Raw genomic sequence first — 10,638 nt, 5'->3', positions numbered from 1 at the left:
GGACCAGCTGAGAAGCAGTTGTAAAAGAAAAAGACCTGCATTTATATAGCACCTTTCAATACTACAGGACATCCCAAAGTGCTTTGCAGCAAATGAAGTACTTTTGAACTGTAGTCACTGTTGTAATGTAGGAAATGTAGCAGCCAACTTGTGCTCAGCAAACTCACACAAATAGCAATGTGATAATGACCAAATAATCTGCTTTTGTGATGCTGATTGATGGATAAATAGTAGCAAGGACACCGGGTATAACTCCCCTGCCCTTCTTCGAAATAGAGCCATGGGATCTTTTATGTCAATCTGAGAGGACAGATAAGGATTTCAGAAATTGGTTCAATAACAACAAGACCACATTCAACTGCCAGACTTGTGGAGGCACTAGAGAAGAGCCTCAGACTCTGATAACTAGATACCTACAAAGAGCGTGGTCAATTGTTTCCGAGCAATTTAAGATTGGTTATAAATATAATTTCAACCACCATCAAAAAATCACCTTCAACCTGTGGTCAGGAACCTGACACAAAGGCCGGAATTTTACAGCCCCCCAGTGAGCAGGCTCGTGGCGAGGGGCATAAAATTGAGTAGGAGGTGGAGGCGGGGATGCCGTTCCCGACCCCCTCCCGCCCCCGCTGCAATTTTACGTGGGGCAGTGGCAGCACGAAACAGCCCGCCTGCCCCAAACCAATCAAGACCCTTAAATGGCCAATTAACTGGCACTTAAGGGCCTCCTGCCTCCGCCGCGGGTATTTTACCCTCAGCAGCCAGACAGCAAAGGCCTCAAGAACACCGCCATGTAAAACTAGGCAGCCTTCTTGTGGGTTGGGAGGGGGGCCCCTTCTGATCAGGCCCCCTCATCCCCACAGAAGGGGCGCCCAAAAGCTCCAACGCACAACACTACACTCCCCACCGGCAACCAACCCCATTGCCTTGCCAGGGCCCGGGCAATTGTCCCCGGCGAGGCCCGAAAAACATATCTTCTTTCCCAGGTAGTCCTTCCTCTTCATCCTGAAGCTGGGTGTAGTCCCAATGGTGGCCAACGCTCCCGGTGGTGCTTCTAGAACTAAGAGCTGCCAGCCCACTGATTGGCCGGCAGCTCCATTAGGCAGGACTCAAGGAGGTGGAAGTCCCTCCCAAGACCAGTTAAGGTCCTGGAGAGTGAAAAATCCCAGCCTGGCTCCCCAGGCCCGGCGGAGGCAGGCTTGCCACCAACGTTTCAGCCAGTGGGTGGGGCCTCCCGCCCACCATAAGGTTCCGGCCAAAATCCTGCAGCCAAATGTAGGCTTAATTCTCCTTGTCAGGTCTGCAGGCAATAATACCATTATAGTAGTGACTAAAAATATCAACAACTGATTTGCCATTTTCATGGTATAATGAAAGAATTTTGGAATATTCTAATGTAATGAAAATGGCTTGTGATTTATTTAGCTCATAAACCATTGGCAATAATTATATTGGGATCGAATTGCAGAATGCAATCCCCAAAACAGCACTAATGCCATCCAAGATACAATGTAAATAGCATGGCTAGCAAGAGAAAGACTAAAGGGTTGCAACACAGCTGGTAACCCTCTAAAGGATACTCTATCACAAAAGGAAGAGATCTTTGTTACTTGCACATAGGAAATATAAATCAAACAAAGGAGTTATGAATGCAGAAAGGATTGAAAATTGCAGCTTAGCTTAGTAGTTTTGCCCTCTAATAACTGCTGTTTTAGTCACTGTGCAATAATCACTGTATTTAACTCACTAAGGAAAATGTTAAAGAACTGTAATTACAACAAAAGTAAGCTAAAACATGAACACACACATGATGATTCCAGCCGTCATTCTCAAATCCTCATCTATTTTATTTAAGCAGAGTATTACAGAATATTTGCTCTCCCCTGGTCTTCATAACTTCAGTTATTTGGTGAACCAAGTGCTCCCAATTCTGCACACAGTTTAACAGATGTCCAAATTATTATGAGATTTCTTCTATTTCTTTTGTAAAATATGTTAAGGACTTATATTTGAATTATGGACACTGATTCATCTGGGATCTTGAAGAGATTCCTGAACTTTGTGGAGGTTTTTTTGAAAAAGAAGTCACCAGAAGATTCCTGGATTTGGCTAGCAAACAAGTCTTACTGGAAGGCACCTATCTGTAGATAATCACCCAGCAGGCGTTGTTTTTGACTTGGGGAGATGTTTACAAAGAAGTGACAGGCCAAGATTTATAGATGTTAGGAGGCTTGATTTCTGGAAGGTGTTAGTTTCAGTTTGAACTCTTACAACAGTCAGTTGCTTCTTGCCTGCCAGAAGAAGAACAGCTCAGATCTCTCTTGAAAACAAATGCTGCATCCAGTGTGTCAGATTCCTATTTCCTCCTGTATTGGAAGAAATCCTGCATGTTTAAAGAAGCCTTGCATATCGAATGTGTGGGAATTGAAATCTTGTTGCTGCATTCCTGCTGTAAGACCTATTTGGAGCCTCTGTAGCTGCATCTCTTGGAAAGCCTACTCAAACTGATCTTCAACATCACCTGGAAGGAACTGTTCTAGGTAAATCCTAGTGACGGCAGCCTATAGGCATTTAGGATGCCAAACCAAAACAAAGAAAATCTTTCCAGATCTTTTTTTGTCTTCAAGTATGATTATGTATTCAGCTTAAGTGGGGTTTTTTGAGTTTTTTTCTGCACTTTAAACAGCAAATCTCTTTTTTTCCTGGATAACCAGTGTGTATGTATGTGTGTGTCTGTGTATGAGAGGCTAAGATAAATAAGGGGCTTTACTATTTCAATTTGTGTGTATGTTTTACTTCATTATTGGTTGAGACTTGGTTTATAATAAACTGATAATTTTTTTGATTATTAAAGAAATCTGGTTGGTGTGTTTTATTCTGGGGGGAAAATAAAGTATATGATTGACTGTATCAGTAAGTGTGAAAATTTAAATATATATTATGACTTATGGAGAAATGGAACTAGAATAAATAGTGCACTCCTCCCATCTCAGTCGTAACATATAATTGGGGGCTTTTGTCGGGATAAACCCAAAGCCAGCAACGTTCAATTGTAAGTGGGGTAATAATAATTGAAAAGGAAAAATAAAAGAACCAGGTTTCTTGTGTAATAGAGTAAAGTCTACTCCACTGGAATGTCTTTAACAGTTGCTGCAACCATTTTGGGTAGAAGGATGTACCTTTGAGTGATTTGTGGTACTTAACCAAGGTTAAGCAAATAGCATTGGCAGCAAAATTGGGGTTAGAGTTAAAACCAGGAGCTAAGAAAGCAGACATAATTGAAGTAATAGCGCAACATTTACGATTGGAAGAAAAAGAACGCAAACCAGATGGTTGTGCTTGTTTTTAACAGAACATTTCTTGTTTTTATTTCGGATTTCCAGCATCTGCAGTATTTTGTTTTTATTTTAGTGTTTAATTCACTGCCACTTCTCTTCCAGGAATGCTTACCTTGAAGAAGTTCTGCTCTTCTCTCCGACAGGATTTTCGTTTGTCTCTTTTACCTTGTTCACCTTCATTGCTTTCTATTTCCCTCCTGGTGTTTGATAAAGTGCGTACCAAAACTTGTTTTCAGAGCCACATCTCCTTCCTCAGTGACTGTCTCTGGTTCCGAGTTATTCCACGTGGATTCCAACTGAGGCTTCATCCTTCGTGTTTTGAATCCACCCAGGATTACAGGTATCTCCGAGAAATACAACGTTCCTCGAACTGCTGTTCTCGCCGCATCCTGAGATCCACACTCAATGCCATGCGCCGCCAAATGTACACACTGGACTTCTCTCTCCAGAAGCACCGCCTCACCTTATCGGAAAGCTGTTCTGCTCCGCAGTTTCATTTCATCCTTCATCTTAACCGACGCATTAACAAAAAACTTTTTTTCTTCCTTTCAGGTGTTAAGGAATCCAAGCTCCAGCAGCTGATGGGGACTAATGCCCCTCGAGATCCTTCTTCCCCTTCACTTCCCTCTGACCCCACCCTTACTGATCTGACCCCTTGCCGTGTATTCACTATACCCTCTGACTTCCCCTCTCTGATGCTGAACACTCTGTACTCAGCAAAGGACTCAGTTTTATCCCCTTATGCCCCCATCTCAATGAATTTCATGCTCGGCATGACGTTGAGCTCTTTTTAAGTCGCCTTCGCCTCCGTGCTCACTTCTTTGACCAGGGGTTCCCCCCACCCTCCCGACCAGCAGACCCATTCACCTGCCTCCAGCATTTCCCCTCTACCTGGACCCCTCCCTCTAGTCTCTTACCCGTTCTTGATCTTTTCATTGAAAACTGTCGAAGAGACATCAGCCGTCTCAATTTCTCTGCCCCCTTCACTCACTCTAACCTGCCCCCCTCTGAACTTGCCGCACTCCGTTCTCTCAGGTCTAACCCTGACATTGTCATCAAACCTGCAGAAAAGGGTGGTGCTGTTGTGGTCTGGCGTACCGACATCTACCTTGCAGAGGCTCAGCGCCAACTCTCTGACACCTCTTCCTACTTCCCCCTGGACTATGACCCCACCATCGAACATCAAGCTACTGTGCACAGAACTGTCACTGATCTCAACTCCTCTGGAGAGCTTCCCTCTACAGCTTCCAACCTCAAAGTCCTGCAACCCCAGACAGACTAATTCTACCTTCTTCCCAAAATCCACAAACAGGACTGTCCCAGCAGACCCATTGTTTCAGCCTGTTCCTGCCCCACTGGACTTATTTCTTCCTATATTGACTCTATCTTTTCTCCCCTGGTCCAGTCTCTTCCCACCTACATCCGTGACTCTTCTGACGCCCTACGTCATTTTGACAATTTCCAGTTTCCTGGCCCTAATGGATATCCAATCTCTCTACACCTCCATCCCCCACCAGGACAGTTTGAGGGCTTTCCGCTTCTTCCTTGAACAGAGGCCCAACCAGTCCCCATCCATCACTACCCTCCTCCGCCTGGCTGAACTTGTTCTCACATTAAACAACTTCTCCTTCAACTCCACTCACTTCCTTCAAGTAAAAGGCGTTGCTATTGGTACCTGTCTGGGTCCTAGTTATGCCTGTCTTTTTGTGGGATATGCCGAACATTCCTTGTTCCAGTCCTACTCAGGCCCCCTCCCCCAACTCTTTTTCCAGTACATTGATGACTGTATTGGTGCCGTTTCCTGCTCCCACCCGGAACTGGAAAACTTTATCAACTTTGCTTCCAATTTCCACCCTTCTCTCACCTTCACATGGTCCATCTCCGACACTTCCCTTCCCTTTCTCAACTTCTCTGTCTCCATCTCTGGGGATAGGTTGTCTACTAATATTCATTATAAGCCCACCAACTCCCACAGCTACCTCGGCTACACTTCTTCACACCCTGCCTCCTGTAAGGACTCCATTTCATTCGCCCAGTTTCTCCGGCTCCGACGCTTCTGCTCTGATGATGCCTACCTTCCAGGACAGCGCTTCTGATATGTCTTCCTTTTTCCTCAACCGAGGATTCCCCCCCATGTGGTTGACAGGGCCCTCAACCGTGTCCGGCCCATTTCCCGCACCTCTACTCTCACCCCTTCTCCTCCCTCCCAGAACCGCGAAAGAGTTCCCCTTGTCCTCACTTTCCACCCCACCAGCCTCCAGATCCAAAGGATCATCATCCGCCACTACCGCCACATCCAGCATGATGCCACTACCAAATGCATCTTCTCCTCCCTTCCCCTGTCAGCATTCCGAAAGCATCGCTCCCTCCGCGACACCCTCATCCACTCCTCCATTACCCCTACCACCTCGTCCCCATTACACAGCATCTTCCCCTGTAGTCGCAGAAGGTGTAATACCTTCCTATTTACCTCCTCTCTCCTCACTATCCAAGGCCCCAAACACTCCTTTCAGGTGAAGCAGCGATTTACTTGTACTTCTTCCAATTTAGTATACTGTATTCCTCATCAGGGAACTCCTCTTTGCTGATGATGCTGCATTAACATCTCACACTGAAGAGTGTCTGCTGAGACTCATCGACAGGATTGCGGCTGCCTGCAACGAATTTGGCCTAACCATCAGCCTCAAGAAAACGAACATCATGGGACAGGACATCAGAAATACTCCATCCATCAATATCAGCGACCACGCTCTGGAAGTGGTTCAAGAGTTCACCTACCTAGGCTCAACTATCACCAGTAACCTGTCTCTCAATGCAGAAATCAACAAGCGCATGGGAAAGGCTTCCACTGCCATGTCCAGACTGGCCAAGTGTGGGAAAATGGCGCACTGACACGGAACACAGAAGTCCGAGTGTATCAAGCCTGTGTCCTCAGTACCTTGCTCTACGGCAGCGAGGCCTGGACAACGTATGTCAGCCAAGAGTGACGTCTCAATTCATTCCATTTTCGCTGCCTCCGGAGAATCCTTGGCATCAGGTGGCAGGACCGTACCTCCAACACAGAAGTCCTCGAGACGGCCAACATCCCCAGCATATACACCCTACTGAGCCAGCGGCGCTTGAGATGGCTTGACCATGTGAGCCGCATGGAATATGGCAGGATCCCCAAGGACACATTGTACAGTGAGCTCGTCACTGGTGTCAGACCCATTGGCCGTCCATGTCTCCACTTTAAAGATGTCTGCAAATGCGACATGAAGTCCTATGACATTGATCACAAGTCTTGGGAGTCAGTTGCCAGTGATCGCCAAAGCTGGCGGGCAGTCATAAAGGCGGGGCTAAAGTGTGGTGAGTCGAAGAGACTTAGCAGTTGGCAGGGAAGCGCAAGGGGAGAGCCAACTGTGTAACAGCCCCGACAACCAATTTTATCGGCAGCACCTGTGGAAGAGTCTGCCACTCTAGAATTGGCCTTTATAGCCACTCCAGGATCTACTTCACAAACCACTGACCACCTCCAGGCGCTTACCCGTTGTCTCTCAAGCCAAGGAGGCCAAAGAAGAAGAAGAGAAGAAGAATTTGCTGCTCACAATGTGGTTTCCTCTACATTGGAGAGACCAAACGCAGATTGGGTGACCGCTTTGCGGAATACCTCCGCTCGATCAGTAAGCATGACCCCGAGCTTCCAGTTGCTGGCCATTTCAACACCACCGACCACCGCGCCCCCCACCCCCATCCCCCACCCCCACTCACATCTCTGTCCAGGGATTGCTGCAGTGTTCCAGTGAACATCAACACAATCTCGACGAACAGCATCTCATTTACCTGTTAGGCATGCTACAGCCTGCTGGACTGAACATTGAGTTCAATAATTTCAGAGCATGAAAGGCCCCCCTTTTTAAGTTCAGTTATTTATTTTTTTTCTTTAGTTATTTTATTTTAGTTTTTTTAGTTTGTTTGGTTTGTTTCTCCTGTGCCTACCCACTGTTTCTGTTTTTTTTAATGTTTGTGCTTGGAATGCTTTGTGCTTTACAGTCTATTCACACCCTTTCTGTACTAACGCTTTGTCTTTCAGCACACCATTAACATACTATTTGTCATTGCTCCATGACCTTCTGGTCAGTTATTTTCTGTGACCCTCTGTCCTATCAACACCTCCTTTGTTATTTCTTGCCCCACCCACGCCCCCCCCCCCCCCACCCACCACCGTTTTACTTGCTTAAACCCTTTTGCATTTCTAATATCTGCCAGTTCTGATGAAGGGTCATTGACCTGAAACGTTAACTCTGCTTCTCTCTCCACAGATGCTGCCAGACCTGCTGAGTATTTCCAGCATTTCTTGTTTTTATTACAGAGGATTGTGCAGTTGAAATAGCTAAAATTCAGTTACAAATGAAAAAACTTGAGCAGGAACAGGAAATAGAAAGACTTAAGCTTGACAAGGAAATAAAAAAGCAATAGATATGGAAAAACTTAAGCTTCAACGGGGAAAAGAAAAATAAGTAAGAAAACTTGAGCTTGAGAACGAATTAACAATAAAAGAGACTTGAATTTGAAAAAGAGGAAAAGGAAAAAGAGAGAGCAGTTCAGAGAGAAAGAGAAGAAAGGGAATTCGAAGTTAAAAAGATGGAACTAAGACAAAAGGGCGGTCATGACTCCAGTGAAGATTCTGGTGATGAAGGATCTGAATCCAGCCCAGGACCCAGCGGAGAGCTGTTTAAATTTATACAAGCCCTCACAAGGTTTGAGGAAAGGGACGTAGAGGCATTTTTCATTTCTTTTGAAAAGATAGCAAAACAGATGAAATGGCCAAAGGAAAGCTGGACACTGCTTATGCAAAGCAGGTTGATGGGCAGACCTCATGAAGTTTATGCCATGCTTTCTGAGGAGGCACTTCTGCAGATTATGAGATGGCAAAAAAGGCTATTCTCGCTGTGTATGAGTTAGTCCCTGAAGCGTACCGACAAAAATTTCGGAACCTCCGGAGATTGGGCAGACTTATATAGTATTTGAGAGGGTAAAGCAAATTAATTTTACTCGTTGGATATGGGCACTAAAGATGGAAGCCACATATGAGAACCTTAGGGAACTAATTTTCCATTAGTAAAAACCCATGTAGAGAACCAGAAGGTTTCAACGGCCAGACAGGCAACAGAAATTGCTGATGATTATGAGCTTATGCATAAGCCCAAACCCTTTGTCTATCACCCCCACAAACCGAGAAGGATAGAAGGTGGGAGGGTGAAAGGAAGGCAAGTAGCCGGGGACAAGAAGGGACAGCTGGGAACACCCCAGGATCTCCTCCTCAGGCCAGAAAGGAAGATGCTGAGTGTGCAAGTGAGGTCCACAAGCCAAAGTGTTATCATGGTCACATGGTGGGACATCTTCGTGCAGAATTCTGGAAGTTGCAAGGTAAACCCATGGGACTTATTGGGGTATACAAGGCCAATGCAGAGAAAAGGGCCCTGATGGAGAGTACAGCAGATCAGCTTGTAGCTCTGACGGCAGCTGTAAGGCCAAATACAAAACTAATGTGAGAGTTATAAGGAATTTTTGTCAAAAGGAAAAGTATCTCCTTATCCCTCAAGTGAGGCAGGTAAACCTATAGTTATATTTATACAGGAGCCACCCATACTCTTTTGCTGGGGAAAGGCATAACATTTCCACCAGAGAGCACACAGAATGCTAAAGTTTTAGTAAATGTTATTAGCGGGGTGTATATACCCGTACCTTTGTATCGGATGCACCGAGAGTGTGACCTAATGTCTGGAACAGTAACCATAGGAATTGTCCAGAGTTTGCCAGTAGACAGAGTTGACCTACTCCTGGGGAATGATTTGGTTGGAGCGAAAGTAGTAGCATCTCCAATTGTCATGGAAAAACCAAGTGAAGTTAAAGAGACAGAACAGTTACAGGCAAACGTTCCAGGAATTTTTCCTTCATGTGTAGTAACCTGAGCAATGGCTAAACAAGTTCCATTGTTGGCGGTAAAATTGGCACCACAGACAGATAGCTGAATATCTGAAACTTTCTTTGGGGGGTTTGGATAATTCCAAGGAAATGTTTAATAAGCCTTCTCTGATCAGGGCTCAGCAAGCAGATGCAGAGTTAAATAAAGTGGCATAATCAGCTCTAATTGAAGCTGAGGCAAAAGGAGTTCCAGAAGGCTATTATATTAAAGATGGGATTCTGATGAGGAAGTGGAGACCTCCTCACAGACCTGTGGATGAAGAATGAACAGTTGTTCATCAGATAGTGGTACCGCCAAGGTATCACCAGGAACTATTAAGGTTCGCGCATGAAATTCCTATAGGGGGACATGTGGGGATCGGGAAGACCAAATCACGTATAAGTCAACATTTCTACAGGCCAGGTCTTTCCAAGGACGTGCTGCAGTTTTGTAAAACATGGCATATGTGGCATATTGTGGGAAAACCGCAACCTGCCATAAAACCAGCACCTCTAATTCCCATACCAGTTATTGGGGAACCATTTAATAGGGTGTTGGTTGACTCTGTAGGACCTTAACAGAAAACGAATGCAGGACACCAATAGATATGCACTATCATGGATATGGCTACTTGGTTCCCAGAGGCCATTCCCTTGAGAATAATTTCTGCTAAGGTAGTGGTAGAGAAATTAACCCAGTTCTTCACTAGATATGGATTACCGATTGAGATTCAGTTGGATCAAGGTTCCAATTTTATGTCTAAAATTTGTCAAGAAGTTATGAGTAATTTGGGTATAACACAGTCAAAGTCTTCAGCATACCATCCACCAACACAGGAAGCTTTAGAAAGATACCATCAGACCCTCAAAACGATGATTAGGGGATACTGTCATAAATATCCCATGATTGGGATAAAGGGCTAGAATTTCTTTTGTTTGCCACTAGGGATTCACATAATGAGTCTACCAGTTTTAGTCCTTTTGAATTAGTTTATGGACATGAGAAAAGAGGTCCTCTAAAACTAATTAAAGAAAGGTTTTCAGAACAGAGGGATGAATCGTCTGTACTAGATTATGTATCCGTCTTCCAGGAATGGCTCACGAGGGTCTGCAAAGTGGCTCGGGGACACCTTAAAGCTTCCCAAACAACTATGAAGAAACGGGCAGACAAGCATGCTAAGACCTGAACATTTCAACCAGGGGAAGAGGTGTCAGTATTACTACCTTTACAAGGTGAACGTTGAAAGCATGGTTCAGTGGTCCATATAAAGCGGTCAAGAGAATTGATAAGGTAAATTATTTGATTGATACCCAAGATCGCTGGAAAAAGAATCGACTGTGTCATATCAATATG

Source organism: Heterodontus francisci, chromosome 6 (genome assembly GCF_036365525.1).
Source record: "Heterodontus francisci isolate sHetFra1 chromosome 6, sHetFra1.hap1, whole genome shotgun sequence".
NCBI lineage: Eukaryota > Metazoa > Chordata > Chondrichthyes > Heterodontiformes > Heterodontidae > Heterodontus > Heterodontus francisci.
The sequence above is the reverse complement of the archived record's forward strand: the minus strand, read 5'-3'. Positions refer to the sequence as shown.